The sequence below is a fragment of the Glycine soja genome, chromosome 7 (assembly GCF_004193775.1).
Source record: "Glycine soja cultivar W05 chromosome 7, ASM419377v2, whole genome shotgun sequence".
NCBI classification, from domain to species: Eukaryota; Viridiplantae; Streptophyta; class Magnoliopsida; order Fabales; family Fabaceae; genus Glycine; species Glycine soja.
In genome coordinates this window covers 32,612,504-32,636,391 of record NC_041008.1, presented here as the reverse complement: position 1 = coordinate 32,636,391, position 23,888 = coordinate 32,612,504, and the positions used below count along the sequence as shown (strand labels likewise).

General features: G+C 36.9%; 1 non-coding gene and 2 pseudogenes across 1 annotated transcript; 1 reads left to right on the top strand and 2 right to left on the bottom strand.

Moving 5' to 3' along the window:
• Positions 1 to 11,237: 11,237 nt before the first annotated feature.
• Positions 11,238 to 11,344, top strand: LOC114420800. Its single transcript, XR_003668433.1, has one exon. It is a non-coding gene; the product is annotated as a small nucleolar RNA R71 (small nucleolar RNA).
• Positions 11,345 to 16,591: 5,247 nt separating this feature from the next.
• On the bottom strand, positions 16,592 to 17,558 carry LOC114420597 (annotated as a pseudogene).
• A 1,224-nt stretch (positions 17,559 to 18,782) lies between these two features.
• LOC114420596 lies at positions 18,783 to 20,726 on the bottom strand (annotated as a pseudogene).
• Between the last annotated feature and the right edge of the window lie 3,162 nt (positions 20,727 to 23,888).

Below are 23,888 nucleotides of genomic sequence, written 5' to 3'. Positions count from 1 at the left end.
AAGTCCTATTGATCCATGATCACACATGTAATTTTTGATTTGATAGGAAATAATTTGCAAAGTCAAGTCATGACATATCTATGGTTCGGAATTAGGATAAAACACTTACCTGTGTGAGATTGATACACTTTGAGTGGATTTCTTCTATTTTTTGTCGAACCCAGTGTTTCCTCTAAATGGTCATTTAGAAACGAAACGCTAATATCCAAAATCTCATTTATGGCTGTGGGGGATTTCATCAGCAGACTCTCCTTCCCTGGTAGACGCATTGTTTGTCACTCAAAAAAGCATATGCTGCTCTAATCAGTTGGAATATTTGTCTCTTTACTAAAGCATGTTTGCATTTTAGTGGAGAAAACACTGAGACTTTTTCAAGTCTCACAAGTTATCCAGAACTATGTAGGTCTGAGTTCCTCATTGGAGGATACGTAGGAGCAAGAGCCTTGCTTTTGTCGACCACACCACCTTTTGCTGTCATGACCCAAGAGCTGGTAACCCGCGGAGACACCTTACGGTTATCCGCACCTCGTCATTCAGTGACCCCAAGTGTGATTAATGAGCAAAGGCCAGTGTGGTCATTTGCACCCTTTCCGGAGATGTCAACATCTTCCGGTCGAGACTTTTTCAAGTCTCACAAGTTATCTAGAACTACGTAGGTCTGAGTTCCTCATTGGAGGATACGTAGGAGCAAGAGCGTTGCTTTTGTCGGCCGCCCCACAAGATCTGTCATACTGACCCTGAGGTCATGTGACATGCAGAGACAAAATTTGGTCATTCTGCACCCTTTTGTCATCTAGAGGCGGCGGGCCCGATGACACGCGGAGATACCTTACGGTTATCTGCACCCTTGTGTCATCCAGAGGCGGCGGGCCCGATGACACGCGGAGATACCTTACGGTTATCCGCACCCTTTTGTCATCCAGAGGCGGCGGGCCCGATGACACGCAGAGACAAAATTTGGTCATTCTGCACCCTTGTGTCATCCAGAGGCGGCGGGCCCAATGACACGCGGAGATACCTTACGGTTATCCGCACCCTTTTGTCATCCAGAGGCAGTGGGCCCGATGACACGCGGAGATACCTTACGGTTATCCGCACCCTTTTTGTCATCCAGAGGCGGCGGACCCGATGACACGCAGAGACAAAATTTGGTCATTCTGCACCCTTGTGTCATCCAGAGGTGGCGGGCCCGATGACACGCGGAGATACCTTACGGTTATCCGCACCCTTTTGTCATCCAGAGGCGGCGGGCCCGATGATACGCGGAGATACCTTATGGTTATCCGCACCCTTTTGTCATCCAGAGGCGGCGGGCCCGATGACACGCAGAGACAAAATTTGGTCATTCTGCACCCTTGTGTCATCCAGAGGCGGCGGGCCCGATGATACGCGGAGATACCTTACGGTTATCTGCACCTTTGTGTCATCCAGAGGCGGGCCTTTGTGTCATCCAGAGGCGGCGGGCCCGATGACACGCGGAGATACCTTACGGTTATCCGCACCCTTTTGTCATCCAGAGGCGGCGGGCCCGATGACATGCAGAGACTGACATGGTCTTCTGCACCTTTTGTTCCTCCGGGAACAACAAATCATTTACATGCGGAAATTTTATGGTCACCCGCGACTCTCGTCAACCGAGAGGAACGAAATTAGTGTCATACCCTAATTTCGTCTGGGGACCGGTCACCCGCGGCTCTCGTCAACCGAGAGGAACGAAATTAGTGTCATACCCTAATTTCGTCCGGGGACCTTTGCTTGATGACATGCGACCTTTCTTTGGTCCTTGTGAGGTGCTTGGCACCCATCATTAGGCAATTTGTGAAATTCCGGGAACAACAAGTCATTTGCATGTGGAGATTTTATGGTCACCCGCGACTCTCGTCAAATCGAGAGGAACGAAATTAGTGTCTTATCTTTACTTTCCTTTTATCTCTAATAAAAGACAAGTAAAGAGGGGCAACTGTCATACTCTAATTTCGTCCGGGGACCTTTGCTTGATGACATGCGACCTTTCTTTGGTCCTTGTGAGGTGCTTGGCACCCATCGTTAGGCAATTTGTGAAATTCCAGGACATGCCGGAAAACCAAAAATATATTGATGCACAATCCGTAAGTTTCCGTGACACACCGGAAATCAAATGGAAGCATCGTTGCATAATTAAGTGAGATTCCGTAACATTCCGTAAGTCAAAAAGGGGATGATTATGTAATCCGCAAGGTTCCGTAACATTACGGAAAGAAAACGAGTATCGTTACGAAATTCATAAGTTTTCGTAACTTTACGAAAAAAAGAATCACCAAAAAAAAGCAGAGGGGGTGTACTTAGTAAAAATGGGGGTGCAAATAGCACCCAGGCCCACTTGGGCCCTCCAGAATATTCCTCCAGAAGGCTGTTGCTTCTGGAGGAAGCAACCTGGCTCGCCTGGGCGAGCTGGGCGGCAACCACCTCCCCTATTTTGCTATAAATAGGGGAGGAAGTGAGAAGGAAAAGGGTTCAGGCCCTTAGGCACTTCTCTCTCTTTAGAATTTGCTTGGAAAAATTGTTTCCGTGAAGAAAATCTAAGCCGAGGCGCTTCCAAAACGTTTTCGTAACGTTTTCCGTGAGGAATTTCGCAAAGGTTTTGACCGTTCTTCGACGTTCTTCATTCGTTCTTCATCGTTCTTCGATCTTCAACGGGTAAGTACCTCGAACCAAGCTTTTCGATTCATTCTATGTACCCATGGTGGTCCACATTGTGTTTTGTGTATTTCTATTCTCGTTTCATTTACTTTTTATACCCCCTTTTGACGTGTTTAAGCCATTTTACTTAAGTCATTTCTCGCTTAACTTAAAAATAAAATAAATTTCCACCGAACGTTTGAATTGTATTATCCGTTAACTTCGGTTAAAATGAATTCCGACCGTTCGGTCGTGCCGAAACCACGTTGGAAATAAAAAAAAAAGGTAAAATAATAATATAATAATAAAAAAAACATCTTTTAGTAAAATAAAGCGGAAAATCAATCGGACATTTTCTCTTTGGGATTTCTCATTCTTAATCGAATTGACTAATAACTAAAGTGAAACTAAGGCTAAAATCAACTCACCTAGTCAAGCTCGTCCACAAAAATAGGTTTTGAATTTTATCATTTAAATTTCTTACTAAGTAAATGGATCATTTTCAAGGTCCAACGCCTTAAAATGATCACCTCTTGAGTAAAAAAGAATCGCTTGATAAGAAAGAACTACGTAGGTCTGATTTCCTCATCGCAAATTGAGGAATACGTAGGAGCAAAGGGAAACACCCTTGTCGACCACAAAAAGAGAAAAAAATATAAAAAAGGTATAAAGGATATAAGGACATAAAAAGGGAACGTAAAAATCAAAGTCATATTTGCACATTCGATTAAAGGCTGTCGTCCCTTGGGACGGACGTGTGGGGTGCTAATACCTTCCCCGTGCATAAATACAACTCCCGAACCTTTCACTTAAAAGTTCGTAGATCGCGTCTTTTCCGGTTTTTCCGACGTTTTCCTCAAATAAACGTTGGTGGCGACTCCGCGCGTATTCCTTTCGTGGAACACGCATCCCGCGAGTCTCGCGTCGCCCTCCCGCCGAAGGGTAGGTTGCGACAAGAAGCTATTCTCTTATCCTAGGTTGTGAGGATTTCACCCCTAGCAGTTAACCACTTAATCCAACCTTAATTTAATTTACTAAGCGAAAATCAACTTAGGGTTATCAATATGTGATTAAGCAACACATACACCAATTAAACCCTTATTCATTAAGCACAAACTAATTTAAGCACAGAGGCAATTAATCGAACACGAAGCGTGCACAGATTAACAGAACGCATGTGGGTTAATTGGTGAAGGGAAAACTGATAAGAGAGCAACATTAAAAATAGAACCTCAAAGAGAATTACGCTTCATCCTTAGAGGGAAACAACACTAGAAATTTAGCCTTCCATAAGTTCAACAAAAGCAGAAAACGTAAATGAAACTAGAAGTAGAAACGTAAATGAAGCTAAAGGCAGAAGAAGGAATAAAAACGAAATTGAAATTAGAAGTAGAAAATGGAGAATTGCATTCACGTGAACAGTAATATCCAACTCCAAATGTAAAACCCTAAAACTCCTGAATAATAGAATAACAGAATCCCTTTACACGAATCTCAAGGTTGCTATTTATAAGGGTCACTCAAAGTCACTAGGCCCTATTACATTATTTTGGCCTAAAACGAAATAAAAATACTAAATAAAAACTGAACACAATAAAATGAAATTAGACGAAATCTAATAAAATTGTCTTCTCTCTTCAAGTCCAATCTGGCTCAGCCCAAATGCTTATAATTATCCTGAAATTGAATTAAAAACACCAAATTAGTCAAGTGAGCCCAATTGATAAAACTGAATAATAAATTTGACAATTAAAATTAGTCAGTAATTAAATTGGTGACAAAAAGGGTTGAGAAATAGGAGAAAATAATGACACATCAAAATCCCCCACAATTAGCTTTTTGCACTCCTGGACAAAATTAAAAGCAAAGCAAAAAATCAAATCCAGAGACATTAAAGAGAGATAAACAAACACCAAAACAATTACATATTTCTCAATGAGTCTTAGGGAATGAAAGGAATGGGTAATATCCAATGTGTAATGAGTTAAAGAATCAAGACAGTCATGAAAATCATCCAAGCATCTCAAACATGGTCAAGTAGTCAATCAGCTCAAATATAAGTGATATAGCCTCACAAGACATGCACTATATCTCTCAAGTGTCTAGGCTACTGTTTACTCTCAAGGCACCCATGAAAACAAACACCACATAGACTTGGCAAAATTCTAAAATTGACAAACAACTTGACAAACACATGCACATGAGGATCAAAAGGTTTTTAAAGGTTGTAATGGGGCCAAGGACAAGGTAGGGAAAATATGGAATAAGTAGCTAAATCCCAAAAGAATAGAGGAGCAATTGGGAATAAGTGGAAATTAAGCACAAGTAGTAAACCCAAACCCTCTAATATCAACAAAATCCACCAAGGCTTCAACCCAAATCAAGTCCTCAAAACAAGACCTTATTTATTCAACGTCACTTCTTTTTTTTCATTTTTTTTAACAGTACGAATTTGCAGCAGTTGAAAGTATTTTGAATTTTTGAAGATTAAAGCAAGAACTAGGCAATATATATAAACATTAAGCATGTCCAAAATAAAACATTAAGCATGGCCAAAAATCATATCTTCCAATGAAACACCCCCCACACTTATTCCCAAAACAATTCCAAAGCTCCAAAATTCCTTTAAAGTGCGTTTGGATAGAGAATTTTAACTGAGGAAAGTAATTTATCAGAGAATTTGAATTTTTGTAATTTAGAATTCATTGTTTGGATGTTTTTTATGAAGAATTTAAAATTTTGAAATTTTAAAACAGAATTTTAAACAACTAAAAATATGGAATTTCAATTTCCTTCTAAAAGGTGAGAAATTGAAATTCTCTTCTTACAGTCTTCTTCAATAAACACCGTCTGAGCTCCTAAAATATCGATCGGGTGTAAGCATAGAGGAACACGTATAACTAGCACACAACCATATCTTCTCTTTTTTTTCATTCATTTTTTTCATCCTCATAATTTTAATTTTTTTTATCCAAACACAAAATTTTGAAAATAAAAGAATTTCAATTGAAGTATTTGAAATTCTAAGAATTTAAAATTTCTCCATCCAAACACACTCTAAGGGTAAGGAGATATCATGGTTTTTCACTTAAGGCTTGTAGTGAGCTTCAAAACAAGGAAAGGGAAAACATAGGCTCAAAAGGGCTATCAAAGGAATTAATTCAAGGTAGGCTCATTTGGCTAGAGACTTATAAGAATGAAATGCCTAAATCATCTCCCAACATGGATGTGAACCAAGAAGTATCAACAAGAATCAAGCCAAGGCTATTGTGCAAGTAATCAATGGGGCAAAGCACACCGAATAAAATAAACAATGATGGCTCAAAATCTCACCAATGGTAAATTTATCACTTTCAATTTGACCTTTCATAACTAACTTGACATGTAGAGAAGGCGAGGATTTCAATTCACAAAATGCCAAGAAACTCCTATTTCGAAAACAATTACCCATTTCCTGTACATAACCCAAAATTCAAAGAGAAACATACAATGTTGTACATAAAACATAAAACCAACATAACAAATTTAACACAAATTTAACCTAGAAAAACCTAAACAAAGAACAATCTCCCCCCTACAATTAAACCACACATTGTCCTCAATGTAGCACAATTAGAAGATTTAAAGCAATTAAACCATCAAATAGAATCGTCAAGTGTAATAAAATCAAAGAAGGAGATAAGAAAAGAAGAACTCCCTAAGTCAAGGTGGTGGAGTAAGGAAGTCTCTTCCACCACTGCGTCCACTAAAGAAGGGTTTGTGAGGAATGGCTTAAGTCGATGTCCATTGACCTTGAAGCTCTTGTTTGTGGAGTCGCTTTTGATCTCATCTGTACCATAAGGAAAAACATTAGTAACAACAAAAGGACCAATCCACTTAGACCTCGACTTACCACTCATGAGTCCAAGCCTAGAATTATACAATAACACTTTTTTCCCAACCGTGAAGTCCTTCTTAATTATCATGCTATCATGGAACTTTTTGGTCTTTTCTTAGTAGAACTTGGCATTCTCATACGCTTCTAGGCGGATCTCGTCTAACTCACTCAGTTGCAACTTTCTTTCCTCACCAGCTTGATCCATAGAGAAGTTGCAGGTCTTCATTGCCCAGTATGCTTTGTGCTCAATCTCTACGGGAAGATGACATGCCTTTCCAAAGACAACCCGATAAGGAGACATTCCTATGGGTGATTTGTAGGCAGTCTTATGTGCCCAAAGAGCATCATCAAGCCTGGTACTCCAATCTTTTTTGCTTGGCTGCACAATCTTCTCTAAAATTCTCTTGATCTCCCTGTTAGAAATTTCTGTCTGTCCATTTCTTTTCTGTTTGTTGCAAAAATAGGTTCCTTGATCACTAACGATTGCTTTAGGTACTCCAAACCTGCAAAATAGATTAGACCTAACAAAATCTATAACAACCTTAGCATCATTAGTTCTAGTGGGCTTGGCTTCCACCCATTTTGAAACATAATCAACTGCAAGGAGAATATAAATATAACCAAAAGAGACAGGAAAAGGGCCCATAAAATCTATGCCCCAGACATCAAACACCTCACAGAATAGCATGGGTTGCTGAGGCATTTGTTGTCGCCATGTAAGTGCACTTCCTGCTCTCTGACACTGCTCACAAGTGCTACAAGTCTTCCACGCATCTTTAAAGATGGTGGGCCAATAAAAGCCACAGTCAAGCACTTTGCAAGCTATCCTTTGAACACCCAGATGACCTCCCGGTGCGAAAGAATGATAGAACTGCAGGACTGTGTCAGTCTCATGATCTGGAATGCATCGTCTAATGACCTGATTACTGCATAATTTCCACAAGTAGGGGTCATCCCAAATAAAATGCTTAGCATCACTTTTAATTTTATCTTTTTGAGCCTTAGATGCTAAGGGAGGAAAAACAGAAGCAACTAAATAATTTACAATGTTAGCAAACCAGGGAGTAGAAAAAGAATCAGAAATACCATACAATATATAAAAATGATCATCCGGGAAATCATCCCGAATGGGTGAGTCCTCATCAAACACACATTCGATCTGATTCAAATGATCAACAACTAAATTTTGTGCTCCGCTCCTATCACGGATCTCCAAGTCAAACTCTTGGAGCCAGAGCATCCATCGGATCAACCTAGGCTTTGAATCAGCCTTCTTCAACAAGTACTTTAGAGTTGCATGGTCAGTATAAACAATAATGTGAGTACCAAGCAAATAAGAACAAAATTTTTCAAGAGCAAAAACTATGGCTAGTAGCTCTTTCTCAGTAGTAGTATAATTCGCTTGGGCAGCATCTAAAGTCCTAGAAGCATAATATATCACCCTAGGCAATTTATCAATTTTCTGAGCAAGGACAGTCCCCAATGCATAATTTGATGCATCACACATAAGCTCAAAAGGGGTTGTCCAGTTGGGTGCCTGGATAATGGGGGTGGTAGTCAGTGCTCTTTTGAGGCAATCAAAAGCCTTTTTGCATTTATCATTAAAGTCAAACTTCACCTCCTTTTGCAACAAGTTGGATAGCGGAAGGGCTACTTTGCTAAAATCTCTTATAAAGTGCCTGTAGAATCCTGCATGACCAAGAAAAGACCGCACCTCTCACACGCAAGAGGGGTAAGGCAATTGTAAAATAATAGAAATTTTTGTAGGATCTACTTCAATGCCCTTATTGGAAATAATATGGCCTAAAATTATACCTTGCTCAACCATAAAATAACATTTTTCAAAATTTAGAACAAGGTTAGTTTCAATGCATCTATTCAAAACCTTTTCTAGACTATCCAAACAAACATCAAATGAGGATCCATATACAGTGAAATCATCCATAAACACCTCTATTGAATTTTCTAAAAAATCACTGAAAATACTGATCATGCACCCCTGGAAGGTACCAGTGGCATTGCACAGGCCGAAAGGCGTCCTCCTATAGGCAAAAGTGTCGAAGGGGCAGGTGAATGTCGTCTTTTCCTGATCCGCATGAGCAATAGTGATTTGCATATAACCAGAAAAACCATCAAGGAAACAGTAGTGAGATTTACCTGCAAGGCGTTCAAGCATCTGGTCAATGAATGGCAGTGGAAAATGGTCCTTTTTGGTAACCTGGTTCAGCCTCCTATAGTCGATGCAGACTCTCCAACTGTTCTACACCCGAGTAGGAATTAACTCCTCTTTCTCATTTTTGATCACGATGAGGCCGGTTTTCTTCGGGACTACCTGGACGGGACTCACCCATTGGCTATCGGAGATAGGATAAATGATTCCAGCTTGCAAAAGCTTGGTTACCTCCTTCTTCACTACATCAAGAATCACCGGGTTGAGTTTTCTCTGTGGCTGTCTTACTGGTTTAGCCCCATCCTCTAAATTTATCAAATGCATACATGTGGATGGGCTAATACCAGGAATGTCCACTAGGGTCCAGCTTATAGCCTTCTTATGCTTCTTGAGAACTGATAACAGCTTCTCCTCTTAATCATCAGCAAGGGAGGCAGATATAATTACTGGAAAACTTTTGCTATCATCCAAGTAAGCATATTTTAAATTTGATGGCAGAGGCTTCAATTCTGGTGTGGGTGGCTGGATAGTGGTAGAAAGAGATGGTTTCTCAGCGTGTACCTCATAAAGAAAGTCAGAGGTATATGAACTTCCTGAAGCATGGTTAGTTCTATCTGACTCTAGAAAATCAATCTCAAGAGGTAAAACATCACCATACATGTAATCAATATCAAATTCAGATTCACTCTCAGCATCAAATTCAGACATATGATCAAATACAATTTTAGACTCAATGCATGAAGAGTGACAGGCATGCAGATTAGAATGAAGATCAATCATGTATTAATCAACAACATGGTCAATTATTTTAGCACGAAATATAGAAAGATCTTCAGATGGGTGTTTCATAGCATCGAGAATATTAAAATGAACAATTATATCACCAAACTCCATAGATAGTGTTCCTGCATATACATCTATCTTAGTTCTAGCAGTTTTCATAAAAGGTCTGCCTAGAATGATGGGAACTGATCCTTGAGAAAATCCCTCCTCCATATTCAAAATATAAAAATCAACAGGGAAAATCAGTTCACCAACTCTAACTAAGACATCCTCTATGAAACCAGCAGGATAGGCAACACTTCTATTAGCTAAATGAATCACCACATCAGTTGACTGCAAAGGACCAAGAGATAGAGAATTAAAAATAGACAGAGGCATAACACTAACAGAAGCTCCTAAATCTAGCATGGCATTGTCAAACTTATTGTTCCCTATAATACAAGGTATGCAGAATGTACCTGGATCCTTACATTTTTTAGGGATTTGGGGAACAAATTTACCAATCAATGCGGAGACATTTCTGCCCATGCTAATTCTTTCACTTCCTTTAAGCTTCTGCTTATGAGTGCACAACTCTTTCAAGAATTTAGCATATCTTGGAATTTGCTTTATTGCATCTAGCAAAGGTATGTTCACCTCTACTCTTCTAAATGTTTCCAAGATCTCCTTCTCTGCCTCTTCCATTTTTTTGTTGGAAATTGCTCTTGGAGGGAATGGAAGAGGGATATGTTGCTTCTGTAAGTTAGAATTACCAGTGGAAGATTCACCTGCATAGAAATTGTTAGGTAACTTACTCTTTAAATTTTTGTCATCATCTTTTTCTGGAGTAGAGTGAGGTTGGGCAGGTTCATTTGCGGATGAGGAAGATGCTACTGGTTGAGGTCCTCGATACTGCTTTCCCGACCTCAATGTAATGGCACTCATATTTTTGGGATTTTGGACAGATTGAGAAGGTAATCTGTCAGAATTTTGGGACTGTTGTTGATTTAACAGTGTAGCCAATTGTCCCATCTGATTAGTTAAGCTCTGAATGGAGGCTCTGGTCTCTTGTTGAAACTGCATGTTTTGCATAGTCATTTGTCTCACAAGTTCTTCAAGGGAAGGTTGCAGAGGGGCCTAACTGTTTGTTGTTTCTGGGGCTGTTGTTGTTGTTGTTGTTGCTTTTGTTACTGGATTGGTGGAGGAACGTATGGTCTGCTTGGGCCAGCAGCATTCTGAAAATAAGGTTGTTGTTGTTGTTGTTGTTGCTGTTGTGAAGGACTCGACCATCTAAGGTTGGGATGATTCCTCCACCCGGGATTGTACCTGTTGCTGGAGAGGTCATAATTGTTCTGTTGTGGCTAATTTTTTTGCTGAGGTTGAGGAGGTCTATTGTAAATGTTTGCAGCATAAGCTTCAGGCTGCTCAATTGCTCCAGGTTACTGCATAGAAGGGCAAAGGTCTGTATGGTGGTTGGCAGAGGAGCATAAACCACAGACTCTTGCGACAGGTACAAATTTTTTATTCAAGGCCAGCAGGGTTACCAGGTTAACCAAGGCATCTAGTTTACCTTCAAGCTTCTTAGTTTCAGCTGATGAAGATGAATTCGTGGCTACTTCATGCACTCCTCTAAGGACAATAACATCATTTATGGCACTAAATTGCTGGGAGTTGGAAGCCATCTTCTCAATTAAATTCCTAGCTTCAATCATACTTCTCTCCATGTTACTGAGGCCTTCATAAAAATATTGGAGAAGAAGCTACTCATAAATCTGGTGGTGAGGGCAACTGGCGCATAGTTTTTTAAATCTCTCCCAGTATTCATATAGGCTATCTCCATTGAGTTGCCTAATGCCTGAAATATCCTTTCTGATGGTCGTGGTCCTAGAAGCAGGGAAATTTTTTCTAAGAATACTCTCTTGAGGTCATCCCAGCTCGTGATGGATCTTGGAGCAAGGTAATATAGCCAGTCCTTTGCCACTCCCTCTAAAGAATGAGGAAAGGCCTTTAGAAAGATGTGATCTTCTTGGACTTCTGGAGGTTTCATGGTAGAGCAGACAATATGGAATTCTTTTAGATGTTTATGAGGGTCTTCACCTGCAAGACCATGAAACATGGGCAACAAGTGTATCAGTCCAGTTTTAAGAACATATGGGACATCCTCATCAGGGTATTGAATGCACAAGCTTTCATAAGTGAAATCAGGTGCAGCCATTTCCCTTAAAGTCCTCTCACGAGGTGGAGGTTGAGCCATATTTTTAGAATGTTCAAAATCAGAATGCTCAAAATTAGGATGTTCAAAATCACCAACCACAGAATGCACAGACTCATCAGTAACAGGATGCTCAGGATGTTCAAAAGGCACAAAATGTTCAGGGAAAGTAGGATGCACACTATGCCTAAATAATCTATGAAATGTTCTATCTATTTCAGAATCAAAGGGTTGTGAGTTAGATGGATTGCCTCTAGTCATACACTACATTCAGCATGCACAACTAGTTGCCTTCTTATGCAAGTAATAATGTAGGTTTGAACAATAGCTACCATCAAATGATATCCAAATAACTTGAAATTTTGTGAGCAACACCCTAAAATCATGGAAAAGATAGCACAAAAATTTTCAGACAAAAATTCAAAGTCTAACTATGGAAACTGCCTAAGGAAACTTTAGAAAAATAAAACAATAAAACTTGAAAAATAAAAAATAAAAAAACTAGTAAATAGGCGATTCTGGCTAGTTAGGGACCTCAGACGGCCTAGGGCGGGCTGCCACAATATGGGAAATTTTTTTCTACCCCAAATACATATATAATAATAGTCATTCTGATACCCGGAGCAAAAGTTATGGCCGTTTGAAGTTTTGTTGAACACAAGTTCTCAAATTTTTTTGAATCTCTCAAATCTGGCCACACCAAGTGTTCCTGGTATTTTTCACACAAAATATGAGTCAAAAGAACCTGCCACACCAAAATTTAGCAAAAAATAACAACCCTAACTATCAAAACAAAAATCACCAATTAAATTGTCAACAACAGTCACTAATTTAGTCACTAATGCAATATTGTATGAACAGTAACACAGAATCAGTCTCTAATTCCGTCACTAGGCATCAATCACAGCCAAACATAAAAAACTGAAATAGGGGAAGCACTGAACAGAAAAACTAAACAAAACACCATACTAAACAAAATAGCGACACACTAAGCAACACTAACACAACACTAACTCCACACTAAAGAATTAAACGTAAAACAACTAAACATAAAACACGAATCACTAGCTATTATGAACCTTTGGACACTGCTCCCCGGCAACAACGCCAAATTTGATCGAGGCCGTACCCGAATCAAATAAACATTAGAATGCAGTAACTAGGAAGTGATCCTAGGTCGTTTCCCAACGAGTAATGACTAACCAAATGTTCATAATATGCTTCGTTATAACAGTAACAATTGGGGGGTGTTTGTTTTGTGAATTTATGAACAAGCAAATTAGCATACGAAATTAATAGTATTAAAAACGCGTTGTTTCCTCTGATTCAGAAGCTATTCTCTTATCCTATGTTGTGAGGATTTCACCCTTAGCAGTTAACCACTTAATCCAACCCTAATTTAATTTACTAAGCGAAAATCAACTTAGGGTTATCAATATGTGATTAAGCAACACATACACCAATTAACCCCTTGTTCATTAAGCACGAACGTAATTTAAGCACAGAGGCAATTAATCGAACACGAAATGTGCACAGATTAACAGAACGCATGTGGGTTAATTGGTGAAGGGAAAACCGATAAGAGAGGAACATTAAAAACAGAACATCAAAGAGAATTATGCTTCATCCTCAGAGGGAAACAACACTAGAAATTTAGCCTTCCATAAGTTCAACAAAAGCAGAAAACGTAAATGAAACTAGAAGCAAAAACGTAAATGAAGCTAAAGGCAGAAAACATAAATGAAGCTAAAGGCATAAGAAGGAATAAAAATGAAATTGAAATTAGAAGTAGAAAATGGAGAATTGCATTCACGTGAACAGTAATATCTAGCTCCAAACATAAAACGCTAAAACTCCTTAATAATAGAATACTAGAATCCCCTTACATGAATCCCAAGGCTGCTATTTATAAGGGTCACTCAAAGTCACTGGGCCCTATTACATTATTTTGGCCTAAAACGAAATAAAAATACTAAATAAAAATTGAACGCAATAAAATGAAATTAGACGAAATCTAGTAAAATTGTCTTCTCTCTTCAAGTCCAATCTGGCTCAGCCTAATTGCTTATAATTATCCTGAAATTGAATTAAAAACACCAAATTAGTCAAGTGGACCCAATTGATAAAACTGAATAATAAATTTGACAATTAGAATTAGTCAGTAATTAAATTGGTGACAAAAAGGGTTAAGAAATAGGAGAAAATAATGACACCTCACTTCCGCTATCTTTGACTCGAGGAAGTATTTCTTCAGAAATTTCTCAACAACTTCTTCCCAGGTCTTCAGACTGTTACCCTTAAATGAATGGAGCCACCTCTTGGCTTCTCCTGCCAAGGAAAATGAAAATAGGCTGAGTCTGATGGCTTCATCTGGCACGCCTGCAATCTTTACAGTGTTAATTGATAAAACTGAATAATAAATTTGACAATTAGAATTAGTCAGTAATTAAATTGGTGACAAAAAGGGTTAAGAAATAGGAGAAAACAATGACACCTCACTTCCGCTGTCTTTGACTCGAGGAAGTATTTCTTCAGAAATTTCTCAACAACTTCTTCCCAGGTCTTCAAACTGTTACCCTTAAATGAATGAAGCCACCTCTTGGCTTCTCCTGCCAAGGAAAATGAAAATAGGTTGAGTCTGATGGCTTCATCCGGCACGCCTGCAATCTTTACAGTGTTATAGATTTCAATGAATGTTGCCAAATGTGCATAGGTGTCCTCATTTGGTAATCCTTGGAATAAGTTCCCCTGTATTAAATGAATTAAAGAATGAGGGTAGTTTATTTTGTGAGCTTGAACTTCTGGACGTGAGATGCTGGTAAAGAATTATGGTACTAAACTTCTTGAGTAGTCCTCAAGGGTAACCCTTTGCTGGTGTTCATCAACCATGATAACAACTTCTGGTAAATATGCCGTGGATTCCCTTGGTGATGGTGAGTTAGATGATGTAGAATCAGAAAAATGAGCTTTTTCCTCTAGAATGGAAGCTATTGTCCTGTCTTGCAATAATTTTCTTCTCCTCTCGGCTCTGTTCCTTCTTAACGTAGCTTCAATCTCCAAGTCCAGAGGAACTAAATTGCCTATGGGAGATCTATGCATATAAAACACTAACAGAAATAGCGGTTATCCAATTCAAGAAGAAAACAAATATGAATTGAAAGCAAAGATTCACAGTTAATCAAAGAATAAAGAATAGACACTAGGACTGAACAAACTTTCCAAATAGAAAGAAGTTTCCCAGCAACGGCGCCAAAAACTTGGTTGAACCCGACAAGTGCACCGGATCACGCAAGTAGTATAAAATGGTAAGAACCGAGTATCAAACTCTCAGGGAACTTGTGTTACTTGGTAAAGTTATATTCAGTGAATAGGTGTCTAGTATGAAAAGATATGTGTGGACTATGAACATGTATGTAAACTAACTATTAAAAAGGAAAATCACGTGAGTAATGATGTGTAAAGACAAGTAGACAATGTGTTGGTCTTCCTATTAGGTGCCTAATGTTATAAGGATATTCTCTACTTAACAATGTTCATGTGTTCTATGGTGTCTCCTGAAATGCTAAACCCCGATCCCTCGTGATAGTCTAGCCTAATCCTGATCAAGCATCATCCTCAGATCCCTCTTGTTGGACAGAGAACCCATAAAACATCATTAAATAGATATACAGGTATTTACATCAAGTACCTACAAGGAAGAACAAACAGAGGATTTAGCTCTCCATATCTGGGAAGCTTCCTTTACAATAAAGAGAAGAGAAAAATGAAGGATTGAAGAATTACAAATAGTGGGGATGTCTCCTCCACCTCTAGAACCTCACAATCACTCACAAACTCATCTCATGTTCTCAGGATGGCTTCCTCTTCAAGCTTAGTTCTCTACCAGTCTTCGCACAGCAAAAGCTCTCAAAACTCTCTGGAACTTGGACCTTTCTCTCCCTAGAAATCTCTAAAAATGCAGAAGCTCAAGGAAAAGCCCAAACTCCCTTCTCCATTTTTGATTTCAGGCTTAAATAGGTGGCCCCGTTGGTGCTTGCATGCTTAGTGCAACTCTGGCTCGCTTAGCGCACATAAGTGAATTTCGGCTTAGCGCGCATCTTCTCGCTTAGCGAATGCATGCACGCTGTGCGCTTAGCGAGATGAGCCTTCACTTAGCATGTGTGTCCAGCTCATCCTTCTTCCAGATTCTACCTCACGCTCAACTGCAGGAGTTGTGCGCTCAGCCACAAGAGTGGTGCGCTCAGTGGATGGCTCGCTAAGCTGACAGATTGGCTTAGAAAGCAGATCAAAATCAACATTTCACAAACTTGCCTAATTAACCTGAAATTGAAAGGAAATGATTATTAAATACAAAAAATGGGAGTACTAAGTACTTATTACCTATATTTAACAAAAAATAATTACAACACTACAAAAATAACCATTAATGGGAGGAGTTAGATACAATTTACATAGATTTCTTACACAAAAGTTAGTCATATTCATCGACTAATAGTTGCATCAAGTGACTGAGGTTTGGGAAACTGATCACATTCTTCACCCTCTTGAGGTTGAAGCCGTTCATTTTTTAAAACAGTAATTAGGAACAATGAGTGAAAAGATATACAACACAATAAAAGATTAAACCTCAACAGTCATTCTATTATAAAAATATAACCCAAAAAATTAATCATTGGTAGTCTCATGTTTTGATTTCCTAACTAGCAAATTCAATTACCTAATTGAGTAAATCATTGTATTGATCAAGATGAAAACTAAAATTTAATTTAATTAAATGAAAGTAGAACTTGAGAATTGAAATAAGACTTAAGTCAAAGTAGAATGTATGCCTCAGTATTAGTTTGAACTACCAAAAGTTGGAAGTCATAACTTAAAGTGCTTTTCATGTGTGATATAATCAAAATTTTACCAATTAAAGATTATGGAACATTTCTTTGAAGACTACATTTGTTGTAGTATTCAATGGTCTTCCTTCCTTATCATGTATCAAGATCTTTAATCCTTGTTTACTCTTAACTCTTGAGATTGCTACATATAGTTGACCATAGCTAAAAACTTGTCTAGGCAAGTAAAGTTCAACACATTCTAGTGACTGACCCTGAGATTTGTTTGTTGTCATGGCATATGATAGCATGATAGGAAACTGTCTCCTAATTAGTTTAAAAGGTCATGGTGACTGTGATGGAGACATACACATTCTAGGAATATATATCAGATTTCCATTTTTGTTTCCATCAATGATTTTTGCTTGGATGACATGGTTTGCTAATCTTGTCACAATCAGTCTTGCGCCATTACACAAACCTTGAGATTGATCTATATTTATTAAAAGCATGATCGTACTTCCTACTTTATGTTTAATTTTATGGTTAGGAAGTCCAGATGTCTTAAGAGAGTTTAGAAATTCAGGGATAAGTGTTTCCCATGCTTGGTTGTCTGCTGCATCTGATTTGTCTAACATATCTAAACTTAAATATTCTTTTTCACCTCCTACATTTATTAGAAAAATAAACAGATTAATGCATAATGTTTTATGTATGCAGCACTTATTTCTAATTGAATTATGCATAAACTATAATAAATAAGTTAGTACCTGGTACTAATGATAGAACAAAATCATTTATCTCATCAACAGTATCAATTGTAGAAGCCAAAATAGCTCTACATTGAAAATACTCCTCATTATTGCATTGGTCCATTAGATTTGGGTAGGTGCTATTGACAATGCCATGAATAGGGTCATTAAAATCTGAGATGAGAAGCTCTTGCGGGATCTCTATTATAGCATAACCATCATTTGGTTCAAAAAATTTTCCATCTCCAATATCAAGTATCCATTGGGAAAAGCTACTAAGTTCACTTGCAAATAAGTTGTCCATACCAGATTGCAAACACATGTTTTTTTTGTCAAAATCAACACCTCACAACGATCCCATATATATGATGCATTAATCGTTGAATGAACAATATTAGATCGGCTTCCTCTTGGAATGACCAGTAAGATTTGACGAAAATCTCCACCGAAAACAATAACCTTTCCTCCAAATATTGTAGATGATTCATTACCAAGTTCCATGATGTCTTTCAAGCTTTTATCCAGTGCTTGAAAGCAAAATTTATGGGCCATAGGTGCTTCATCCCATATAATCAACTTTGTCACTTTCAAAAGCTCAACTAATTCACTACCTTGGTGAATATTGCAAATTGAGTCTTCAAAAGTAGAAACAAGAATCTTGAATTTAGAGTGTGCAGTTCACCCTCCAGGTACCAACAATGATGATGTTTCACTTGAAGCCACTGTTAAAACAATCTGCCGCTGACTTCTTAATGTCGAAGTTAATGTTTTACACATGAAGGTTTTTCCTGTACCACCATAGTCGTATAAAAAAAAACATCCTACCTTCCTGTCTATCCACAACTGTCATAATTCTGTCAAATATATATTTTTTCTCATCTGTAGAAGTAGTTAAATAAAATACATCATATTAGAGAAGAAAAAACAATACTTGAAATGAAAAAAATCAATCAATACATCCTTTATTTGAACATTTAAAAGTTTTATTGTACCTGTAAGAGATTTAAAGTAATTATTGAATTGAGATTTCAATTCAGTAATATCATAATCTAGCTTTGCATAAATCAACCTATTTACCAAATGTGTTGTGACATAATGTTGTGGATAAGGTATCGATGGAAAGTCCTTTAGGCTTTTTCTATTTTTTTTTAGTAATTTCTCAATCTCAATCAAAGTTAAATTTTGTAACTCTTGATCAATAAACTGCAAATCTATACATATAACACATTATAATAAATAATCAAACACAAATAGTAAAACATGACTCGTATTTATCAATACTTGATTCAGTATTTACCTTGAATATTTTACATTCTTCTTTGTTGAAACAAAATCCCATCTGAAACCCAATGCCAGACTTTTATCCAGACATTTTTGGGTTTATTAATGCTATTTGATAGCAGCATAGTCACAAATAGTTTCCTCAAAAAGTAACCTGAACCCCAATGGTAAGCTTCTCTAATTGCCTCAACATATTCCTTATCATCTCCAATGAAACCATAACAAAACATGCTTCCTTGAAAGTTGGTTATTCAATGTTTCCCACAGTCTTAATTGCTTCATAACCACATGGTCCTTTTGCAACAGTTAACATTGATCTAAGAAAATATAACTCATATGTGCTTGGAGGAACCCACATCAACCTTCCAATTGTATAACCTGACTTGCGTGGTTTCCAAGTTCTTCAAGTTTTGACATAGACAAACTTGGACACAAACTGAGTATAGGTTAGATTCTTTGCCTCTGGATATTTTCTATTTGCATCCATCCAGGAGGTGAATATCGATTCGGTAACATTTAGGTTTAAAAGAACATCATCAATCACTTCGTTATCTTTCAACAGGTAAGTGAAAGAATAACCTTTCAACAGTTGGTTTCCTGCTTTGAATAGGAAAAGAAAAAAATATTCTCTAGCAAGCTTATGTTGGTGATATATATCTATAATCTAGGTATTGCTTAATTTCATCAACCACCCCACTAGAACATGATACTTGGTGCTCAGTTGGAACAACGGCTGCTATAATCCTATCATAACCCTTGTTGATGTACTTGAATAAGTACTTAATTGAGGTACTCTAGTTACACCATTCCATGTTAATATGTGCTTGGAACGTTAATAATAACCTAGGATTGTAAGGGACAACAGTATGATTGTCAACTATTACACCATTTTTCAAAACTATATGACCATTGTCTCTTCGCCTGTAGACCGAATAACCATCTTGATCAACAATGATTGAATTTTGGAACTTCTTAGGATATAATACCTAGAACACTTTCCACCTTTCATGCATGGTGATGATTTGTTGGATGAACCACAGGGACCATGAATCATGTGAGCTTTCACTAAATTGTATAACTTAGGTTCATCTTGTTCACTTGGAATTTCAGCTGAAATGATTCGGTTTATATCTTCAGCAGTTGGGTATTTGTTCTGTGGATGTAGGAAGATAAGCAAGTGAGCATGTGGTAACCCTCGCTTTTGGAATTCAATTGTGTACATATCTGTAAACAAAGCAAAATTAAACATATTCCAGTAACTTATAATTCTATTGTTAAAAGGTCAATGAATAATCTTTAATTTGTATTGAAAAAGAAAATGTGACATAAATGCAACCACTTTTCCCAAAATATGTTTCTTTGTCAAGTTTGCCAAAAGTTCTTCAAATTTGATTCTAAATACTTTTGACACTATATTAGGCTGGTCAGGTGCTTTCAAATCCATAGACTTCAACAACCTTTCAATTTCTAGCTAGCAGGGATTACATGTAAAAGTAACAAGCAATTATGGAAATTCAACATGACTACATATAGCCATTCCATCAAAATAAAGTTGATTCATGTAGCGTCGACCTCCTATGATTGATGAAGGTAAAATCACTCTTTTTCCTCTACTTGAACCTTCAATTTGGACACCTTGCTGTGATTCGATCAAGTTACAATATTTGTCAACTCTTAGTTTTGCTTGATTCCTTCTAATGAAATTAAGTCTCTCTACCTCTAGTATTGCATAACCATCTACCAGGAACTGCTAGAAAAGTCTCCTAGACCGAAGCAGAGTTTGTGCCTCATTTGCTCGAGTTTGGATTCTAAAACACAACCACTCCCTGATTGTAAGTCAAATCCTTTTTTGAGAAGTATGTGTTGATCGGTGAAGAACATCGTGTCTGTAACCATCTTCACCATAAGGAAACAAAAGAAGGTATTGAAAACTTAAATAGTTAGTATGCAATTCATTAATTCGTTGAAGTTTTCCACTCTGCGTATCCATAATAATATCTCTCTTTGAACCTGTATCAACATCCCCAACAATTAGGGCAGCAACTTCATATATAGATGGTATGTTGTATATTCTACCATCTTTATTTCTGTTAGAAATTAGCACCAGTTTCAGATCATGAACAGGTTCAATTTTTAGCTTTTCCTTCGCCATTCTAAAGGCCTTTGCTTGTACATTGTAGTCATCTAGCATGGCTGATAACTTAGACACAATTAGACACAATTTCAGCATCTATATTCTTTTGGTTCCTACATTAATTAAAGTACCATTAAGACATTGCTAGTATAGTATCTGACACTAAGATAATAGAATAAACTACATTAAAATTTTAACTACTGTTATCAAAAGGTTTATATATACCCAATTGATTGAATCCAATTATGTATTTAATTTTTTGTATCATAAATGTAAAGTTGTGCAAACTTAGGCGCATGACCAAGAAGAGGTAGCAAACTCCTTATTCAATGACATGATTGACCTTGTATCCTTATGGTTGGTGGTCCTGCACCATTGTTAATAGATCTGTCAAGCTTAGCCCCCGGTGATGTAAATGCAAACATCATATTATAGATCCTAATATGTTGTTGATAATTTCTGCTATCATTAGCATTGTTATCAAATAGAAGATGCTGGAGCATAGGAGGTGGATCTTTCAAAAGAGGGAGTTGAACTTTGCCATCACCACAACAAAGATAAAATTTGGGGATTGTAGTGTTCTTGTGTTTCCGTGTTCTTTCTTGATACCATATTAAGCTTGGCAATGTGTATATTGGATTATTGGATCCCCAATATCAAAATATCCTACAATGAATAAAATTGACATTAGATATTGAGACTCAAGCTAAATTGATAACCAATATACAATATACAATACCTTCTTGTAGGTCATCAACAAAAATTGTTGTGGGATTGGTAAATAGGTCATCTTCCTCATAATCAAAATTATTTTCAGAAATTAAGTCTACATTATGAAGAAAAAAATTGTTTGTAACATGAATAAACTAATCAGGTGACAAAAAGCATACCAAGGCTCTTAATTATTTTTAATCTTGTACCTTGTATTTGTTCCAACTGAGGAGAAGATCTGATATATTCTACATTGTTATCTGCATCAAGACCAGTGTTTTCATCTAAAAAATTGATATTTGTTGTTCCTTTAGAAGATCACAGTGTTGATGTTGAACAGTTCAAATTTGACAAATCTTCCACCAGATTGCAAGTTTTCTCAGTGTAATCAGTGGTGGAGTTATTCACATTGGAAGCATCAAACCCTGACATTAAATTGACCCTTGCCAAGTGCATCGCAGTTATGCATCGATGAGTTTGAAAATAATTATAAGTGTGACCTGGTTGAGTGCACACTTGATTAATATGATTATTAATCTTAGACTATTGGCTGATTATGTTTGGTGTTATATCACCTAGTGGTGTCCTTCTTCTAGAATGTGTCTCAGCACATAACTTTTTACTTTTTTCTCCAGTTGAAGGTTTACAAACACATTTGTCACGTAATATAATCATCCTTTTCAGTCGTGCTTGAGTTGTATCATTACTCTTGGAATTGTTCTCTTTATCCATTATCCTAGACAATAAAAGTATATTAGCTCACTTGGTTTATTTTATTTTCACATATGTTTAATCTTAATTCTGAAATGAAGGTTCCTAGTCTTATAAATAATGAAAACGAATAAGAATATAAATCAAAAGGATGAAATAGAAACAAAGCTCAAAACTTAGTATTAGGTATATCATATGCCACTAAACTGAGCATTATAATACCACGTGACATTTTGTTAAACCTAAATAAAAAGAAATATTTAAATGTTTTAGGAAACATCAACCAAAATAAGAACAAAAAATGACCCCAAAAAATGAAACACAACAAATCAACAAGCTAGTGCATTTCATCATAAAAAAGAAAAAAAATTACAGGAGAAGGATTTTTGTTATTAAAATATATATATATAACCAAACAGGTGTATAAACTCCCAAAATCATAAGCAAGCAAAGAAAAGGAACATTTATATGAACCGATGACTCTTTTAGGTAAAAATAAATTTCATGTTTGAAACAAATCGGTGTGAAGTCTGAAAGAAACTATTGTGAAGAAGCTTCTTGGGTCCTTCAAGCTTAATAAGATCTTGTTCAAACGAAACACAAAAATGCAACCTAGTCAAGCTTTATACCAAAAAAGGAACAATATACAAAAATTGAAACTAAAACATTAAACCAAAAAAGATCTTGATTCTATTAGAAACATTTTGTCAAACATCTCATAAGCAAAAGCAAGACTAATTTTAGGTAAAAATAAATTTCATGTTTGAAACAAACCGGTGTGAAGTTTGAAAGAAACTATTGTGAAGAAGCTTCTCGGGTCCTTCAAGCTTAATAAGATCATGTTCAAACGAAACACATAATGGAACCTAGTCAAGCCTTATACCAAAAAAGGAACAATATACAAAAACTAAAACTAAAAAATTAAACCAAAAAAGACCTTGATTCTATTAGAAACATTTTGTCAAACACCTCATAAGCAAAACAAATTTCAACAATTAAAAAAGCAGAAGTAAGACTAATTTTAGGTGAAAATAAATTTCATGTTTGACACAAACCGTTGTGAAGTTTGAAAGAAACTATTATGAAGAAGCTTCTCGGGTCCTTCAAGCTTAATAAAATCATGTTCAAACGAAACACAAAATGCAACCTAGTCAAGCCTTTTACCAAAAAAGGAATAATATACAAAAACTGAAACTAAAAAATTAAGCCAAAAAAGACCTTGACTCTATTAGAAACATTTTGTCAAACACCTTATAAGAAAAACAAATTTCAACAATTAAAATAAGCAAAAGCAAGACTAGTTTTAGGTAAAAATAAATTTCATGTTTGAAACAAACCGGTGTGAAGTTTGAAAGAAACTATTGTGAAGAAGCTTCTCGGTTCCTTCAAGCTTAAGACTAATTTTATGGGCGATGAATCACATTTTGAGACTTCCACATAAAACTAACATGAGTATCACAAGATACATGTAATGTTTTCAGCTTAGGCTGGTATCATGACTAAGTGCTATGCATTGGCAATCTTTGAGATTAATAATGAAATTAGAACTAAATATTAAGCATAGATGAGTTACTCAGGAATATTCTAGATACATAAAGAAATAAAATAGCAATAAGCACAAGTATTATTCCATTAACTACAAACATATCTTCACATACGCAAAGTTATTTTCATGAAATTCAAAGCCTATATACCTTAAACGACGATGTTTCCAACTACAAAATTTTCACGTTCCTTGAAGTCAACGAAAACATCAAGTGAAACAAAAACACCTCGATCTCCAAATTCGTCAGCCAA